The sequence below is a fragment of the Crocodylus siamensis genome, chromosome 1 (assembly GCF_052110815.1).
Source record: "Crocodylus siamensis isolate JL-2025a chromosome 1, ASM5211081v1, whole genome shotgun sequence".
In the NCBI taxonomy this organism is placed as follows: Eukaryota; Metazoa; Chordata; order Crocodylia; family Crocodylidae; genus Crocodylus; species Crocodylus siamensis.
In genome coordinates this window covers 223,639,787-223,660,863 of record NC_143395.1, presented here as the reverse complement: position 1 = coordinate 223,660,863, position 21,077 = coordinate 223,639,787, and the positions used below count along the sequence as shown (strand labels likewise).

Sequence of the window (21,077 nt, the reverse complement as noted above, 5' to 3'; positions counted from 1 at the left end):
GTACCTAGGCCAGAAGCTCCTGTGCAATGAACTTTTCCTTGGTGAGCTGGTTTGTTAACATGGAGTATTAGCACAGGAAGAAATGAGAATGTTGAAGTAATTTATTATCATTGTTATTCTTGATAATGATGATAATTCTTTTGTGCAGTAAAAAGTACATATTTTCCAAAATACAAGGTGCCTGTGATCTAACTCAAAACCTTGAAATGAAGTACAAATAGATGTTCAAGTAAATGGCATACAACGTCTACCCAATGTTAATAAGCATTATGCAAGATCCTCATTAAATAGGCACAGCACGTAACATCAACTGTACACAGTACCAGTAAAGATGGCAAATGGAAGATGATTCACTTTGTTCCAGGTGGTATACAATGAAAGTACAGTAACCATTCAAACTCTAAAAACATAATCTTTCTATCAACTCAATATAAATGAAAAATCAAAGGGTAAGAGTGTTACTGTTAGGTAACAGCAATTTTTAAAGACATTTTTAAAAAAGCTTTAAAAGTATTTTCACTAATTGCATTTTTAAAAATATTCTTTCTGAGATTTTAATAGTTTTCTTTTAAAGCAAGTAAAAGAGTTTGCTTTTCACTTTTGGAGTTGAAATGGCACCTCAGAAGGAGTTAAGAAAAACCCTTTTCTTCAAATCATACTCTTACCAATTGTCCTGTCTGGAACAGCTAACTCCTTTGCCAATACCACTCAGTCTGAGAGCTGAAAAGCTATTTCAATCCCAGCAATACAAACTACTCCAGCTCAACAGACATGCAATACTTTCACAAAGCAAACTCTGTTTTCGCCTTTGTCCCTTTCCCCTTCTTTTGTTTCAGTCTTTCCCCCGTTGTCCTATGCCTTCTTTTGTAGACAACAAAAACTCCAATTTCAGCTATTTAGACAATGCTGAGGCACACCTCTCAGCCCATACAAAAGAACTGTGAAGTATATTCAACTTCTAAGGAGTACCCAACAGGTGTGTTAAAATAAAGGAAAAGCCCATCACATGGAAAAATTTGATCCACCCTACACAGAAATAATTGCACAGTTCAGCCACTTAAACTATTTAGACAAAATCTTCCAAGAGAAAAGTGTGGACAAGATCCAAAGGTGTAACTTAAAAAAATATTTTTGGTTCAAGAAACAGGGTTCAGAAGCTTATGCTGTAATAAAAATCTCCCTATAGACACAGTGGATCCCAATCCACTTTCCCCCCTCAGAGGTTTTATCTCCAAAACAGTAGAATGTATGGTCCATATAACTTCCAACCAACCATTTAAAAGGGGCAATTAATAATAACACTGTTCCCTATGCATTTGGTACATTGAACTGCGGGCCTAGAGAGAGGCACCAATCTTTCTACTATGGGGGATAGACTGCTATTATCTGTATGTCAGATAGCATGATCAAATGACCATACTTATAAATAGAATGAACAAGCATTTTAAAAATGTTTCCACTTTCATTGAATACTCAGCTCTCAAAGCCTTTTACAGAGGTTGTATATAGTCTGACCAGAGTAGCTACACCAAAAAGTAAAGTTTAACGGAATTTCATTTGCTTCAGTTTGGGCTGTGACGAGGCATTGTAACTGTTTTCAAGGTCAGTAATTGCCAGTTCCATAAACGTACCAAGTTCTTATATTGAATTGTTTCAGAGTTGTACATCGTAAATGAGAGAGAGCTTTTGTGGGGCTTTTTTATGGGTTGCATCCTAGCTGATGGATCTGTATCTTGGAGCTTGGGACAGTCTGGAAATAATGTATGTGGCAGGAGGCTTCAAGCTGCCTTATGAAATGCTTTGTCTGATGTGCTTCTTCTAGGAGACCAGTGTAAAAGACTTTTGACAGACCACATCTCTTCCCAGACTTGTCAGTTCATATTCCTGGAAATCTGTTTCTACTGCTTGTCTAATTACTTGCTGTAATATCTTGGGCAAATTACTTTTTCATGTTGCTGTATGAATAAAAAATATTTCTTAGTTAGAGTGTTAATGCATGTACTGTTTCAGATACAGGATATTTAGTTTGTCAGTCTTCAAGTGGGTTAGATGATAACTTCAACACTAGTTTACAATACTAAAAAGATGGGTTTTAAAGAAATGGCAGTTTACCTTCTCTGTATTCTTACATAGGGCATATTCCCATTAATACATTTTTATCCTTAATAAAATGAAACATGTCTCCAATTTTTAGTTTCATTAGTGGTATAAGAAAAATGACAAACTTGACTTCCTATGCCTTGAAGTGGTAACTCAGAGCCTGAATAAATTATGCCATGTTTTTTTCCTTAAATAAAGGAGCTTTGAACATTCAGAATTGTTTCGTTACCTGATGCTATCACACTGACATTGTGTATTCACAGTTTGGAAACAGATATAGCCTGTAGAATACGTTGTCCTGATTTAGAACTAAGTTTACACTGAAGAGCTATACTCCAGAGACTCCAGGTCATGTATAAATAGAGGCCATATCCCTTCCTGTCTTGTATTTCTCCATAGTAGTGACTTAAGTACGTGCACAGCAGCTGTTGCAGTGCCCATATCTAGTTTCAAGATAATTTTATCCTTTTATTTAAGCGCCTAGTTGTGTATTGTCAGCAGCTTCCCCAGTTTCATCTCTGCACAGCAAGAAGAAACTGTCAAAAGATGTTTGCGTAAGTGCACTGTCACTTAAATTCATAAATGAGCTGTTGATTTCAGCCTACAGTGTAGTAGGTCATGGTTACTGTCATGACAACAACGACAGTCACAGAAGCTCCATTAATCAGGGTGCAATGAACATGTGGCATATTTGTGTTTATATGCTTCCTGCCAACTCTGTACTAACAATTCAGACTAATTTAGGAGAGGCATTTAAAGTGGGTGTTAAATACCTTTTGTAGCTGGCAGTGTTGGAAAGAGGAAAACAAGTGACAGGCTGACAAGCAAACTAGAAGCTCACAAACAGCTACTATATAGCACTCAATTCTTACTGAATCCTACTGGCCCAAACCCACTACCCACCCACAGGCATGGGCAACTATTTGGGCTGCAGGGCCATTTAAGGAGTTTTGGTGAGCTGTTGTGGGACAAAGCGGGTAGGGGTGCTGACTCAACCTGGCAGCTGGGGGGAAGCAATTGATTGTATCTGGCCCATCCACCCCACACCCACCCCTGGGTGGGTGAAATATTTCCAGTAAGGTTTAAGGCAAGAACAGTTGGACAATGATCATCGAGAGCTGGATTATCCACAAGCTAGAACCAGAAACTCATGCAAAAGTTCACCTAAGCCCAACAAAAGTTTTAGCCCAATCTCTGTTTTGTTTTCACTTAGTTTGAAAGCTTGGCATGCCTATAAGAAGCAGGGAAGCAAGTTCCTTTTTCCTTGGGTTTCTACATTCTTTCCATAGCATAAAGTGGCCTTCCTCATTGGGCAAAATTTTACTATACTGTACCTTCCCTTAACATACTAATCTTTTTTGCCTTTTTCTCTGTTTGATATCCAAAAATCCTTACTCATTTAAAAGCTATCAAAACAGTGCTCTTGTACTACAGCAAAGATATTCCATCTTAATGACGATACAGCATGACCAACAGCAGCTCGTGTGATGCTACCAGGGATGTTAATGGAAATTAATGGGAAGACATTAGAGAAAATCAAATCCTACTTTTCCGAATAATGCAACCTTCCTATTCCAGGTAATGAAGTATGATATTGCCCCAGTGAAAAGTTGAAGAGTTGGAGGGATAAATACAGTTGATGAGAGGAATGTTTCTTCACACTGAATAAAATGTAAAAATTTGCAGGCAATCTAAAAATTGACTGAGGTCATTGATGAAAAACTTGTTCTCTCTCTGAGTCAGATAGGATTAAAAGCTTAACTATGATGATTAAAGCTGACAACAGCTTTTAATTAGAGAGCTACCTACTGTGTTTTAGGCTAACAGGACAATTATGGACTAAAACATGAAACAAACTAGGTAGTTTCTTGTATTTATCCTTTAAACTGAAAAAACACACACTGTACAAAAGCTTCTGGCTAAGAATACAACACAATGTTGTTAACATACTGTTAAAAGCATTAACATGTGGTTTTATACTATCAGCCAGCCTACAGGAAATTAGAAGGCAGGATAGATTTGCACCTTATGGATTACCCAAAGCAGTATATATCTATATATATTATATATAAATATCTATATATATCTATCTTTCTATAGATAGATTCAGATATAGGTGTGTGTGTGTGTAAGAGAGAGAGCGAGCATGCACGGACATGTATACAAGCTTTCTGATACAAACTTTCCTAGGCTAAAGCTCACTTCAACAGATGCTGTGAAGGGACATGCACAAAGCAGTGTAGAAGGAAGAGACAAATTTGAATACAATAGGCAAAAAGGAGTGGGGAGAGAGACAGGGAAGAGGAGGGAGGAAGAGGAACACTGCTAGGAAAGGCAAACAAGCACACAAAATCATAGGAACAAAAGGAATCACAAAAGTTAATCCAGGCAATGAAATAAGAATCCCCAGTCCATAATTAAACCATACGTAACACAATCCAGTATGTGGATGATTTTTTGTTCCACAATTTCCCTTCAAATCACTTTCTGAAGGTTTTGTGCATAACAGTCACCCTCAGGTCAGCAATGGAGTGTCCACGGAGATTAAAGTATTCTGTCACAAGACTGCATGTCTTTCTGCACCTGATGTCAGATGGGTGTTCATTCTTTCCTTCATGTTGGGATCACCTGTTCTGTCCAATGTAGGCAGCAGAGGGGCACTGTGAACAGGTGATGGTGTATGACATTGGTAGAATGGCAAGCAAATGAGCCACAGACATTATAATCTATATTATTTAATCCAGGGATGATGTGGTCTATATTGATGTTAGGCACAGAAGGCATCTGGGTCTGTTGCAAGGCCAAGTATCTCAGTGAGACTGGGAAGTAGGTAGCCTGGTGTTTGAGAGACGCTGTTTGAGGTTCAGAGGCTACCTGTCAGCTAGATAGGTTTGTCCCCCCGTGACTACTTTGAAACAGTCATCCTTTTCCAGGAGGGGTTGGAGGTCATTAGTGATGCATCTCAGGTGTTCAAGCCAAGGTCTGTAGGTGATAACCAGAGAGACTTTGTTGTTCTTATCTCAGGATTGGTATTGTAACAGGTCAGAGAGAGGTCTAAGACTTGTTTTGTTGATCTGAGTGGCTACAGTTTGGGATTGTTTTGTAAATGTAGGAATCTCTGCTCTGGATCCGTTAAGATGTTCATACTGGTCAGTGTGGTCAGAGAAGATACTGCTGTAACAGAGTTTGGCTGTAAATAATGGATTTTGTGGTGTGCTGAGGATACAGGCTGGTGGCATGAAGGTAGCTGTGGCAGGTGGTTGGTTTCTGATACAATGTGGTAGTGATGAGGCTATTATAAACCTTCACTGTGGCATCTAAAAAATGAATTTTCTGGGTGAAGTATTCCAAAAGCTTGGCACCCTGATCTGTACGTGGGGCAGGGGGGCTGGGGCCATGTTTGGGGCTTGTTCAGGGCCATGTGGTGGGGCTTGTTCAGAGCCCTGGACAGGCCGGTTGTCCCAGCGGTGGGCCTGGATGGGGTCCAGCACTACGGGCATCCTGCCACCAGGCAGGCAGGGGATGGGGCTGAGCCATTCCCAAGCCGGGTCTATCGGCTCCTCTGGGGGAGCTCCCACCAACTGTCCCACCACTGGGCAGGCAGGAAACGAGGCTCAGCTCAGTGGCAAGAGCACCAGTGCAGCACTGAATGAGCCGATAGTCCCAGCACCCAGCCTGGGAACAGCCAGGTTGGAGATAAAAAGGTTGGAGACCACTGCTTTAGATTCCTTCCCATGTGTCTATACAGATTGGGATGCAGGCTGTGGCTCTTTCCCACAGGGCGGGGCCAGCTATGCTCAGGGCAGGTGGTGGTGCGGAGAAGGGGGCTGCAGCCTCCTGACACTGCTGCCTGCCCCAAGCATAGTGTGGTCCAGCCCCCTGCCAGGAAGAGCCCAGCATGGCCTCAGCCCCAGCCCCAGCCCACAGCAGCAGCCCACCCTGCCCCACATGATCTGGGGGCACACACCCACTTTGTCCTCTGGGGTGCACCCCCCCATGCTCCCCAGCCTCGGTCCTATCCACCCCCCAGGGCCCCACTTACCTGACCATTTGCTCCTTCCTCTTCCCTGCTCCTGGTCTCACTGTGGGGTCCTCAAGCTGGCCCCCACCCCTTCCCTCCCCACCTGCTGGGCTGGAGGGTGGGGGTCAGCCCCTGGAGCCTCAGATCAACTCTGAGCCTCCAGAATTGACCAGTTGATCGCAGTCAAGTGGTTGGTGACCACTGCTGTAGATTGCTGTGGGAAGCTGCTCCATTGAGTCAGTAAGTGAAGCTGCTGGACCTATGTTTGCCCTAGCTTAAATATTCCAACCAGACACCCTGGATTTACTCTTGCCACTGGACCCTAAGTCTGCTGACCAGCACTGTGTGCCTTCCTGGCACCTGTGTCTCACTGACAGTAATCATGGCTCTACTGGTCCTAATCATGGCTTCCTGGCCTTAATCATGCGTTAAGGGCAAGAACCAGCCTCCAGGCATGCCCACAGTCATGCCCATTTCTCCAAGATCTTCCTCTGTTTTATGTACTGAGTCCTGTCTTAATATCCACTTCAACCTATGAACAACTGGGTGGGACATCAGTAGCCAGGCCTGTGAATAGGCTCTGGGGAGCAAGTAGGAGGTCAGCAGAGTAGGGGTACTGGGTACCAGTTGGGTTCTGGGTCTGGGTTGGTGGAGCAGACAGCATGAGACCAGGTTCCAGGGGTGCTGAGACAGGAGATCCAACAGACACAATCCAAGCTGCAAGCTGATGTCAGGATCCAGGAGTCAGAGAAGCAGTGCTGAGTTCCAGGATGAATCTAAGATTGAAATCCAGGTAGCAAAGTCGAGTCAGGCTGCCAGCAAAACCAGAGAGTGCACAGCCAGCACCAAGTTTTATGGGGAGATCCAAGATCAGGGATGGAAAAAGACAAAGCTGGGTCAGAAATCAAGAGAACCAGGCACAGCTGTAACTCAAGGCTTGCCAGAACAGACTGAGGCTGTGTCATGGTGTGCCTACAGCCTGAGGCACGACAAGGGCTGAGTTGTGCTTTCAGTGGTGCAATGTAGTTACAGAGAACTGAGTCAGTCACATTAGTCAGGGACTATGGGCAAGCCAAACCTCTGCTTAAACAAACACAAAAACAGACCCACCAGTCTCTAACTCAAATCCCACCTCAAGTTTCTCCACCTCTGTAAACTCCCTTCCCTATCCGCTGGCTCTCCCCCAGACTCCAGAATATCTTCCTGGGCCTGTAGCTTTCTTTCTAGCAGCCTGTGCTTTCAGAAGCTCTTTTCCTGCAAATGTCAGAGCCAGATTGAGCCTCGAGCTCAGAGTCTTGACTTATATTCCCCAGCAGTACCATTCCTTCAGGTCATGTTTCCCAACTCTGAACAGGGGTTTTCCCTTAGCCTTAATCAGCCTGTTCCTCCTGCACTGCAGTCCCTTACTCAATGACTCAGCTGGAGCTCTGCCCTATGAGTGTGGTGCACTTTGCTCCCACACAGTGGTCTGTAGGCTCGACTTTCTGCTACCACCATCTATTTCCTGGCAGCTAGCTCTGCTCCTGCAGTCCACTGATCGTGGCCCTGTTGTGCTGCCCTTTCTCCCCCTTAAAATGACAGAGGCTAGAAGCCCCCTATTACAAGTCCCCAAACCTGAAGGACAAAGTGGGAGAGCGTAATGAAAACAGAAGGAACTGTCTCATGACAGCCAGCACTGCGATGCTGTAGCCAGTTGGGTGAGCAATATTCTGGCATGCATCAATCAATGCATCTCCAGCAAAACCAAGAAGGTGATTCTTCTGCTCTACTCATCACCGGTGAGACCACAGCTGGAGTACTGCATCCAGTTCTGGACACCACACTTTAACTAAGATGTGGACAAGCTTGAGAGAGTCCAAAGAAGAGCCACCTGTATGATCAGACTCTTAAAAGGCAAGCCATACAAGGAAAGGCTGAGGGATCTGGGACTCTTCAGCCTGAGGAAAAGAAGGCTGAGAGGAGACGTGGTAGCAACTTACCTCTGCACTAGGGAGTACATCAAGGGCTCAGTGAGCAAATGTTCATCAGGGTACCTGAGAGGAAAACCAGGAGTAATGGCCACAAACTTCTGGAAGATTTATTTGGGCTTAACGTTAGGAAAAACTTCTTCACAGTCAGGGTATCCAGACTGTGGAATATCTCCCTCCAGAGGTGGTGCAATCGCCTACCCTGGAAATCTTCAAGAGGAAACTAGACAGTCACTTTGCTGGGGTCACATGACCCCCAGTTATCTTTCCTGCTTGGTGCAGGGGGCTGGACCCAAAGATCTTTGGAGGTCCCTTCCAGCATTACAGTCTATGAATCTAAGGATAATGTTCTTTATAGCTTTTAATCCCTCTACCATAGAGATGTGATATCTAAGGTGGCTAATATGGTAGCTATAGAAAATTGCTAGACTAGTTCTCCATCACTGTAGGAATATTTGCTTTTTACAAACAAATAATAGCCTTCATTGAATTAATAATTAAGGCTGAAAATAGATGTCGCCTTTGTCCCTCAATAAAAATTTGTATGGTGGCACAAAAGCCAAGTGAACACACATCTTGGCCTTTTGTTGTGTCACAAATGCCCAAATTTGATCTCCAAGATTCCTAGTCATAGTCTGTGCCATCTTTTTGCAGCTGATGTCTGTTCACTTATGGTGGGAGAAAGCGGGCCATCCAGATCCCAAGCAGGTGTTCCCAGGCCTTAGGGACCCCAATTCTGCACACCCCAGGAATTCCCCTACAAGGAGATTCCCAAGGCATGTGTTTCTTACTGCCGTGCCTTGGGTCAAGAAGCAGACTGCAAGTGTGGAGATGGGAACAAATATGTGTTTCCCTCTTCACACTTGCAGACACATGCTCTGGAAATCTCCCTGCAGGGGGTTCCCATGGTGCATCACACTGCCACACCCCATGGCTGTTGTTCTGCAGGATTGGGCCCCTGAAATCCTGGGAGCCCTGCAGGACAAAAGGACACACATTCCAGCACAGCTGATCCTGCTCCAAACACATCTATTAACACCCTAAATGCACTAAGTTCTGAGCATCACTCATGCTTTAGAATGCCCTTAGAAGGTATGTAGCTGGTAGCCACCAGTTAAAATTATCAGCTGAAAGACTGCCATTTTCTTTCATTCTATTTGTCCTTTGAGATCCTTGTGCACAGAATGTGTACTTGCCATACTTGGTAATCAGGGGCTTGCAGATACCAGCTGGCACCTTAATTGCTTGGGCTGTGTTTTGATTGTGGTCTAGCACATTAGGGACTGGTTAAATGAGGTAGACTTCTTTTGGGGGTTTTTTAATATGCCTAAGTTTTGTCAATATTGATAGACCTTGAGAGGTGTACATATAAACAAGGAAATATCTCCTTAGTTTTAGTAGTGAAGATTATACAAGTTAGTTCCTCTCTCCCTCCCCCACCATAAAGTTAATAAGACAGATGGTTAGGGGCTTCAAAACTAAATGCTTCAATATTGAATGAATTACAGTGTTCCCAAAATAGATCCCAACTACCAGAACCAGACTGCACAGCTTTATGGGATCTTAAATAAGTCTTCCTGGCATGGAGGTTTGGAAATCCGGAACCATTAGCAACTACAACAATAATCCTGTCTCTCCATAGCATGTTACATATTTTATATTGCCCTATTTAACAATTTTGAAAATATTATCTTTATAGCTTTTAACCTACATTTCATATTTTATGGATGTGTCTACATGTTCATTAATGAGCTGTAATTATGATGCATTAAGTTAGTACCTGTAATTACAGGTATTAATTTAATGAACCATAATCGGCGCTACCGTACATTAGTGCTAGCACATGCTTTTTTGTGATGCTAATACACAATAGACTCATTTTACTGTGCATTAGTGTATCAACACGGGGTTAGTAAGGACCTACTTACACCACAGTTTTGTGATTTTCACAGAAACCTCAAAAAATGGTGATCTCCATGATCACCAAGAAAAATGGCATTGGCTGAAATTTTCCAGGAAATCACCCCCCTCCCCCCCTGAAAAACGTAGTAAAAATAAAATACTGGATCCCCACTGAAAGCCAATGGTCCTCACTGCTGCTGCAGCATGGCCTCGCAGCATGACTTTGGAAGAAAAGGCTCCAGCTGCCAGGGCAGCACAAAGGGCAGCAGCCAAGGTGGTAGCTGCCACCTCATGCCTCTTCAAATCAATGCTGAGGGGTGGAGCCACACAAAGGGTAGCGAGCAGTCAAGATGGCAACTTGCCCTCCTCCCTCTGGGGCCTCTATGCCAATCAGTGCTGAGGGCTGGCGCTGCCACAAAATGACCGCAATATTGGCTCTTTGGCCTAGGACCAAGTCATGAAAATTGCTTTCTCTCATCTTAATCACTAGCCTTCACACAGCCACAGCCCCTCAGCTAGGCTATCTGTCTCCTCTTAAGGTGGCAGGCCAGCCACCCTGTTACACCAGCTTCCACAATATTTGGTAATGATGCATCCAAATTTCACAACTCTAGAGGTAACATTTTTCTAACACTAGAAAGATATTACCACCATGACTATGATACCACCCAACACAGCAATGCACGGGATTATCTGCCTCTTTAGAACACTGGCAGACATGCATTGCAGTAGAAACCTAAGATAGCTGTGGAAGTCTGTCAAATTACCTGGACCAAAGTAGTGCAACTGAAGTTAAGGTTTATTTCCCACAAGTTAGAAACCAGGTTTATTAGCTGATTTAATTAGGTACTTGTGAAATGCAGCAGGAAATTTGTGTGGGCAATCCAAAATCTGTAATTCAGATTAACACTTCATTACACCTTTAGTCAATTGCACTGGCTACTAGAGTGGTGCAAAGCTTCAGTCCCTGATTTGATTCGGCGGAGATTCAGCCCAATTCAGTGGCCAAATCTCTGAATCCAAATCAAATCAGAATCCTTCAGACATAGACACAGCTTTAAATGTTTTTTCGACATACCTCTAGGTAGCAGATGGCTTGTGAAAGCTGCAATGCTGGAGCACATAGAGTGTCCCACAGAAATGTGAGGGGATCCCCAGCAGGCTCAGTAGCAGACCCGGAAGTGGACCAGAAGCACTTCTGGTCCACTTCTAGGTCCACCAGAGAGCATGCAGCGCCTCCCCCCCCCCCCCCCCCCCCCCGGCACCATCCTGGCTCAGCAACTGGTGCCTCCTGGGTCTGGGGGAGCACCCAGGGTCCCCCCATGGCTGATCGCCAAGCCAGGGGGATGTGGGGGCCCCCCTATGTGCTCCCCAGTGGACCTGGAAGTAGACTCTAAGTACCTCCAGTCCAATTCTGGGTTTATGACCAACCACACTGGGGGGGTGCCCTCACATTCCTGTGGGATGCTACATCTGCCCCAGCACTGCAGCATTCATGAGCTGCACCTGGTACCTCGAGGTATGTAAAAAAAACATTTAAAGCCGTGTCTACGGCTGAATCACTGCTTCTCTGAATCAGCATTGAATCTTCAGATTCAGCCAGACTGAATCAGGGATGGTGATCTGAATCAATTAATTGAATTGCTGTCCCCAATTTGGGCTGAATCCAAACCCAAATCGAATAGGGCCTGCTTCACATACCCCTATTGGCTACCACCTGTGCCTTAGATAGAAAAATCATCCGGTTTCCTCAACAGATTTCCTGGCATACACGCATTGCTATGCAGTAGGGCGCTTATCAGGTTTCTCTAGCTAAAGATATTCCCTAGAGTTTTTTCACTCTCACACTGGACCACAATGAATTATGTTACATTTATGTTACCTAATGCATTTAAGACTCATAATTGGTTCATATGCAGTTACTTGTAAAAGACACTAGGGGGCACCTCATAACAATTCTACCCTCTTGACCTCCTAGTACTAAATTACAGCATGGGGCAGTTTAGGAATGTATTTAGGGATTGGTTTATTTTTTGGGGTGGCTTTTGGTTACACTCCTCCCCACCCTCCCAAATGTTCTTCCGTTCACCCAGCTATTCATTTTTGGGTGCTCTCCTGAAAAAACCTACGTGGTATCCATTTTTTCCATCCCATCACTAAAGGGACTGTTTGGGTGTCCAGTGCAGTCCCTAATTTGAAGACTGAAAGAAATTTTTGGCTGCTGGGGAAAGTGTTTTTGTATGCTTGCAGCAATCACCTTGCAGTGAACACCACTAAACACTTGGTGCCCTGATGGAAAATATGTAGGAGACACCAAACAACAACTGCACACCAAAATAAGTGAACACCAAAAATATATCAAAGAGAATAACACTCAACTACTTGGACTGTGCAAAGCTTTGGTCCCTGATTCAATTCAGCAGAGATTTGGCCCGATTCGGTGTCTGAACCTCCAAACTCCAATTGAATCAGGAGACCTTTTAATCTCTTTGAATTGATTCGGAGAGATTCAGAAAGATTCGATGATTTGGACATAGACACAGCCGTAATTTTTTTTTTACTTACCTCAAGGTAGCAGGTGGCTTGTGAATGTTGCGATGCTGGCTGGATGGAGCATCCCACAGGAGTATGGGGGGGGTCCCCCACATGTTCAGCAGAAGACCCGGAAGTGGACCAGAAGTACTTCTGGACCATTTCTGGGTGTGCCAGGGAGTGCACACTGTGGCTCGGTGACTGGTGCCTCCTGAGTCTGAGGGGCTGGGGAGGCACCTGGGGTCCACCCATGGCCGATCACTGAGCTAGGGGGACGCCCAGCATGCTTGGCGTTGGACCCAGAAGTGGACCAGAAGTACTCCTGTGGGGCATTCCACCTACCCCACTATCGCAGCATTCACAAGCCACGCTGGTATCTCGAGGTATGTAGAAAAAAAAATTTTAAGCTGTGTCTATAGCCGAATCACTGATTCTTTGAATCAGCATCAAATCTTCAGATTTGGATTCGGCCAAATTGAATTGGGCACAGTGATAGAAATCAATTAATCGAATCACCGTCCCCAATTCCGGCCAAATCTGGATCCAAATTGAATACGACCCATTTCACACACTGCTACCAAGTTGCTGTCTCCAATTTCTCAGGCCTGCTTGTCAAAGGGAATTTATAAACCACCCTTCACAGATGAGCCTATGAACTGTACTTCTTCAACCTCCTAGGTACAGAAACTCATGGACTCAGCATAAACATTAGAACTTGACACTACAACCTGCCAGACATCTAACTCCCTAGATACCTCTCCACTTTTACCTGCACTGCTACATCCCCACCTCCAACCTCAGCCTGTCCCACACCCCCTGACACCTCCATTTTCATTTTCACTGACTGGATTTCTTGCCTACATTGCATGCCAGCCTCTGGCTTCTTTACTATTCCTTCCATCCAGGAACAGCGCACACACCAACTGCAGGTACTTCCTCAGCTTTATCATCCTGAAACCTGGCATCCCAGGCAATTAAGATGAGGTCACCTGGAGTCTCACAACTCCACTGCAACCAGCAAGCCTCAGGCCTGCCAAAGAAGTGCAGATGAAAGCTCAGGACGGAAAGTGAAATGGGGGTGAAGGAGACTGTCATGCTGGTGCTGCTTGTTGTCATGGTGGTAGTGGGGGGGAGGTGGGTTATGGCTAGTGCTCTTGGAGGAGATGCAGACTCAGGAACAGGAAGTGGCACTGCTCCCCTCTCCTTGCTGCCAGTAGAACTGGAGGCCTCATGCCTGTTTGTTGTAGGAAAGAGGCTGAGTCCCATTTGGGCAGGGGACTTACAGCTCTCCCTCTACCCCCTCTTCTGCCCCTCCCTGAAGGCTTTCCAGCTGCCCTTCCAGCACACTTCATAATGTGTTTCATAGTGTGTTTGGTGTGCTGGTAAATCTGTGTGCTCTTCTGTAATGTAAGGTATTTGTGTAATATGTAATATACGTAGATAATTGTATGTCTGTATTTATTACTGTGCTGGCAGTGGTGAGAGCATGGTGGTAGCAGTGGGAGCCCAGTGGCAGTAAATGCGGAGCTCCCGCAGATGCTGCCGGTACTGTTGGCAGCAGGTAGGGGTGGCGAGCACTGTCCAGGGGTTGGTGACCACCCACATGCACCACTGGCAGCATCAGCAGTGGCCAGCGGTAATCAGGGACTCCCCACAGGCTCCACTGGTGGTGTCAGCAGTGAGGTGGTAAGCAGCAATCACCTGCAGGCACCACTGACAGTGTCAGCAGTGCCTTTTTGGTGGGGTGTACCGCCACGCTCAGGAGGTAAGCATGCACCCACATGCACCCCCTATGCATCACCCCTGCTAGCAAGTAGGAAGTGATAGTCTTTCTCTAATGCTACTGAGCTGCTGGAAGACGCAACTTAGTAACTGACCCCAAGGCACAGAGAAAGCTCAGTTCAAACAATGCAGCTTTTTATGCTGTTTTTCCATCCCTCCCCAAGAGCACTGAGATTGGAAGAGACCTCAGGGAAGCATCATAGTCACTGACCAGCTGCACATGTCAGTATCAGAGCAGTCCTTCCCCAGTCTTCCCCCTCCCTCTTCTTAGTTTCTGTTTCCCTACAAGCAAGCCCAACTTTGAAACTTGAAACATTTCAAGTGTCCTCATTTCATTTCAAGGCTGTTTTGAAGCCTTTTGTTTTGTTTTGATTTCACCATTTCAAGCTCGAACTGAGTCAAACCAGTATTGAAGTGAAACACCCAGCAAAATTTCACACAGCCCTAATGATCAGTCGGAGGGGCTGACAACCAACTCTGTTGATGAGGAAGATGAGGGCTCTGACTCCACCAATATTCTGTTGCAGGAGGCTTAAGTTTCCCAAGAGAGAACAATATTCTATGCAGAAAACACCACAAGCCTCGTGACCTATGACTTGTAAGTTATGGCAATGGTAGGACACATTGGATTTAAAGATTTGGGTGTTGCACTTTTTTAGTCTGCCGGGTAAGGGGAGACTGCTTGCATCAACCAAATGTTAGTTATGCCCTGCACAGTTCTATGCTGGTGGGTGAGTGAAAGTTAAAAGCACTTGGGGGTAGAAGGTAGGTGTAATTCCCAGGGGGAGGGACAGGGGAACTGGTACAACCCAGTGACAAGGAGTATATGTTGGAATGATTTAGAATACTTTGGAGGGGAGACCCCGATAACACGGGTGAGTGGGGGTGGGGATCCAGTTCGTAAAGCTTGCATAGGAGGCTTTTAAAAGTATTTTAAAATAAACTAACCCCTCATGAGACCTTTATTTTTCTCTTTTCTATAGCTAACCCTAGTACTGTAGCTGTGGTTCCTAGATCCTCAACAGCAATTAACAATGCTGAGCATCAATCTAATTATAGACAAAGGCAACAAAGAACAAAGGAAAACATTTTGGAGCTACTGGTTCAGTCATGCTAAATCAGATCTACAAGCACAGACTGAATGGCAGATGACATTAGGGACATCTTTGTTAGGCAACTGAGGCAGGAGGAAGCCAATTCCAATAGTACTGAGAGAAGCACTAAGGAATTCTTAGAATTTGTTAAGAATTTCCAAAAGAATGTTGATCGTAGAGGGTGTAAGGAGACAAGGTTTAGACAGGAACTTTTTAGACTCCTTGATGTTGACAACACTGAGAATAAGCCAGCCCAACCCACGGTGGATTTTGTTCCAAAAGACAGCCAATGCCTCCTCTGTCCTCAAGAAGAGAGTGCCGTTACACTTCAGGGATGAAGGGGAGGAGAATATAGACCATCCCCTCCTCTCCCCACCCCAAGGTGGAGAGGACACCAGGTTCTCATGCTTAAAGCATGAGTGTACCCAAAGCTGAGTGATGTCTGAACAAATTTTTCAGTCCACCAACAGTCATCAGTGCTCATGCTTTTTAATAGTTCTCTAACTTCTTATTAACTTTTATTGCTATGTGGTCAATACATGTACCTTTCTCCATTTTCATTACTAAGGTATATATGGCAAAAGAGGATTGATGGGATTCTGCAGTTTTTCCTGTGGTGGTGCAGGTGTGAGGCAATGCTGCTTCGTTTGCTCTCTCCTCATCTTATGAAATCAGATTAGCCTTCTATCTTTCATGTCTCTTTAACATGACATTTTAGTGGGTGGGGGGAGGGGTAGGAATCAAGCAATTTATGGTTAATTGCCTATCTGTTATTAACACTCTTACTGTTGGTTTAACTGTTTTAGTGGTCATTGTGAAACTTTCACTCAAATTCAGTTCACCAAAGGACTTCTTAAAGTGTGCAGAACTGTTTACCTGCAAACAAGGAAAAGTATAAATTTAAACTCAGTTTAAGAGTAAATTTAAACTCTTTTAAACTCAGTTCCATTCATTGTCCAAAGACACTTGGTTACCCCTTGGCAGTGCTGAGGGGTGCAAAGTGTGCATGGCCAGTGCCGTCAAAAAGGTGGGGGTAGGAAGGAGGCAAGAAAGACCTGAGGAACAGGCTTATCAGTGGTTTGGTAGCCAGCCCTGGGGTGGATGCTGTCCAGAGAAAGCTGGACTGGATGCTAGAGGGACCTCAGGGACCAAGGGAACAAAGGTTGGATGTTTCTTTCAGGAACCATGAAAGGCTGGCTTGCAAATGGTTATGGTAGCCAACCTTGGCAGGGTATATCCCTCAGAGTGATTACCTTTGCCTTGCATCACTAGGAAAACTGTTGAGGTGGGCACAGAAGCACCTAATTCAAAGTCCAAAAGAATTTTTTGGCTGCTGAATAAAGTGTCTTTTTATGCTTGCAGTGATCGCCATGGCCCAAGAAAGCTGGGGTGCATGCTAGGGGGACCTCAGGAACCACGGCGACAAAGGTGGGGTGTTTGTTTTGTGGCAACATGAGAAACTGGCTTGGTCAATCCTCACCTGCAGCTTGGAGGGGAACCCAGGGACCCCTGAATTGGCATATGGTTAAAGAGAGTGGAAAAGTTTCAGTCCAACAAAAAGTATTTTTAATTAACCTGAATCTTGAATTGCCTGACCCATAAAAATTGCATCATTTCCACCTGGTGTGAAGTGGCCACATTGCATCAAAAACTGCATGGATTTCTGAGTGAACCCAAGCGGCACCTGTTGCAGAACAGAGAAAATGGAGGTTTTGCCTGTGTGCGAGGACACACATTGCAAAACTACCACGCTAAAAATAATCTTGCTGGAACAATTGGCCATGCAAAAATAAAACATGTCAGAAGTGGCTTAATTTACCATGATAAATCAAAATCTACCATGATAAAAATACATCAATGTGTATTTTCACTAAGCTAATGAAATGGCAATTTTGTCACTATTTTGTGACGTATCTAGGCAATGCATGACATGTAGAAGGGCTTACAATTTCTTTTTTTGACAATAAACCACAACTTGCTCCTGCCATGTCTGTAACAGATAGGTAAAGACCATTCAAGTTTTCCATTGAACTTAAGAATTCCTTGTATAATTCTATACAGTTAAAAAAAAGCAAGCTCAGGATTATTAATTAATTAATTAGGTATGAAGAATTGGCAGGCCTAGAGTTGCAGTGAAAACAAAACTCTCACTCAACTGTCCTCTTGAAAACAGAATGAAAGGCAATAATGACTTGCATACCAGCAAATGGCTCTCCAGTTCAAATTTCATGATGCTGTATCTGAGTTATTCCACAAAGCCAACCCATGTTAGCTGATAAACTGAACCATTATCATATTTCAGTAAACATTAATTAAAACTGAGCCTCTCAGGACAATTAGGCTTTTTGAAGAGCTATGCACTGACTAGTACACAGTTGGCCAGAAAGAGGAAGTGAAAATACCCTGAAAATTCAAGTATCATTTAGTCATCTAGTTGCAAGTACCTGTTATCTGCATCCTGGTGCATGCTAGATGACATTATTTTTTCTTTCACTTTGTTATGCATTTCACCTTCATCACATTTCTCATGACACAGGTTAGAAAACAAAGAAATTACTTTCAAATGCTTCAAGGCAGTGCAACTGTATTGCATTCAAGTGACTTGTGTCTGCTTATCCCAGACCAAAATCCCGGGTCCATTAAGGATTCAGGTATTTAACTGTTAAACCTTAAGTTGCTTTGTTACAAAGCATGCTATGCCATATCAAGGAATAAGTACACCCCCCATGCACCAGATAAGTGCTATTTTCTTTACTCAATCATTCACATAGGATTAAAAGATATGAAAGACACCTGCAAAATTATAACAAAATTGAGAGATGCTTACAGCTTTGAAAGCTGTAGGTGGCACACAAATTAATACCAATCATGACCCTCCACCAAAGAGTCAAACAAATGCGGTTGTCTTGTGCTTTAACCACATAAGAAGCATACAAAAGCGTACTAGTTCTGACCACTTACTCCTCAAAAAGTTGATTGGACCTATGAAGTTCTGGTGTTCTAGTGGTTCATTATTTATGGGTCAAAGACACTGGTTAACTGTGTTCCCATACTTTAATACAGTAAAAGCTGCATTATCCGGAACTTCATTAACCAGCATGCTCTATTAACCAGCATGATCAATGCAGCAAAAGTGAAACCAGAAGTGGGACTTCCAGTTTCGCTGAGTCCCACTTCAGGCCGCAGCCTGGGGCAAAGCAGCCTGTGCGAGGCTCCCCTCCCTGTCCCCCAGCACACTGATGCACCAGACGCAGCATATCTCAGGTAACCAGCGTATTTGGTTATCCAGCACCCCCTATTCCCCATGGGTGCCAGATAACAGAGCTTTTGTGGTATATAAACTGAACAGTAAAAAGTAATGGCATCCAAATTTGTAGATTATAATAACCTGAAGAGGTCTGTGGCTGCATCTACACATGCATGTTAAGGCATAACAACAAACTCTGGTGCAGTTTACGTGAGAGTTGATTGTTCCCAGGCACTGCATTTACATGTGCACCCAGGACCATGGCACACTGAGCCAGGCTGGACCAGCCTCGGCTTGCAGGCGGCCCCAGGGGATCAACCTGCCAGCCCAGAACTGCTCCTTCCTGGCCCAGCATGCTGCAGAGGGGCTGGCTGGGGCACAAGGGTGCTGTAGTGTGGGGTTAGTGGGGCCCTGCACTGAAGCACCTGCATGCCCCAGCCAGCTGGTTCAGAGTCTACACATGCATTACTGCACATGACAAAACTCAGCAGCAGGATAGTACTTGTATTTACAAGTATTAATCTGCTGTGGAGTTTATTAGTTTCCTGCAGACTAATTGGTCTGCATGTGTAGATACTAAGATGTTTACTGTGGATCTTATTAGGCAACTCCACAGTAAATGTCCTGTGTAGTGAGGCTTGAACCTTTAGTCAAGTATCCCAACCAAACACTGCTCCATCACAGGCTATGCCTACCTGATAGCCAGAGTTAAAACAAACTGTAAAGAGAACCTAGGACAAGTTCTTGACCACTAAGAAGACTAGCAGAAGATATAAGTGGAAATTAGTTACCTGCTCATATTTTTAGCCCTCACTATTGCTAGCTTTTAGTGGTTTGCAGTTATTTGACATAGTGTTAATCTAGAACTTACAATGCACACATGAACTTGTTCATTTGAACATGTTAATGCATTTTCAATACTTTCTCCATTGTTATGATTTTTCTATTAGAAGCCTACTTTAGTTTCATGTTGGGAAATACATTCATGGACTAGTTACAGGAGTTCAAGGAAAAAAGACAGTCAGATATGTCAACCTTTTACCCCTCCTGCAATATTGTAAGGGTACTATTTTTAGCTCCTCTTAGATTTCCCATTAAACTCTGCTTGACAACATCAGTTGGTACAGGATGTCTCATCGAGTGCTGGGTAGTTAACAACCCAGATGAAATCAAGTCTCATGTATCATGTGAAATTTTTCCTTTGATACCACTCTCATTTTTTTAAATGAAAAATTTTGACTGAAAATCCAAAATTGTGCCTGTCAGCACTTCTTTACTTCTCAACTGACCATTTGATAAACAATGATCATCTGGTATTTTGGGCTACTCACCCCAAATAGATTAATTTTAGCTCCTCTTGAAACATTTTATGTCCACTAGTGGCCAGTGTCTATGGAGCACTGGGCATTGTTAGTATTTAACTCATGCTCCAGGGCAGCACCTTAACACTTTATAGCTAACTGCAGCTATGGCTTCTTTTCCTGCTGCTTCCTCATCTCCCCCAACACATAACCTAGCATCATGTGAATGCATGAATTTAAATTCAGTGCTGGAGACCAATGCCAAACCAAAACTTCAGCAAGGCAGAGAAGGGGGTTCTGCAGCTATGCAATCTGCCTGTTTAGCAGATCTGGGGAGATTAGGCCATTTCTGTAGATTCTTTTCTTCTTTAAGCACTGGACTGGAGCTTTTTGTTGGGGCTCAGATTTTCATTGCAACACTAAGCCATCCATAAAGGTTGAAAGCACTAAGTGCCAGTTTCTATTCCAGCTCACAGGCACATAAGTTCAATTCTATTCTACCCTGCCAGAGTTCCTAAAAACAGTTAATGCAAAAGGTGGGTCCCCCTCCTTCTCACTGGTCTTGTAACTCAACATTAAGGTTAAGGTTATGGTGCATTACAGAAGTAGATGCAGCAATGGATTTTCATGGAGTTGAATAAGGTAAAATAGACTTGCACTTGGGCACCAAGTCCACTTAGATGCTCATGAAGCAGAATACAATTTGGCCCAAGTGTCTGAAAAACAACCTTAATGAAAATCTACTGCCTTAATCAAAGGTTTGCATTTCACTCCACCCCACAGCAAATTTGTACCAGTCTTTCCACATCAGTCTAAACCAAACACTTTCCCAAATTATTTACCTTCCAGAAAAGAGCCAGGTTAGAAGCTGCATATTAGAACTGGTTGTTAACTAACGTTTACATTTATTTTCATGTATTCATCTTAGCTTTGTAAATGAATACATCCTCTCTTAATAGACTCAGTGCTGAATACTGAGCAAGCACTCTTCCAATTGTATCAGTATACCTCTAGGAATTTATGGGAGAGCTGAAGATAAAATTAGATGCTTTGAGTATTCAGCTGTCTAAGTGACCTTAGAAGTTGGCAATATTAAGTTTTTATAACAGGGCTAGTTTCTTAGAATCAGTA

General features: G+C 43.9%; 1 long non-coding RNA gene across 2 annotated transcripts in view; it reads left to right on the top strand.

Annotated features, from left to right (window-relative positions):
• The first annotated feature begins 1,471 nt into the window (after positions 1–1,471).
• The window catches only part of LOC149874202 (uncharacterized), a 146,174-nt gene continuing 126,568 nt past the window's right edge, over positions 1,472–21,077 (top strand). For both annotated transcript variants that reach the window (XR_016443556.1, XR_016443553.1), the window contains exon 1: positions 1,472–1,602. This is a non-coding gene — a long non-coding RNA (uncharacterized LOC149874202). The remainder of the gene's footprint in view (positions 1,603–21,077) is intronic.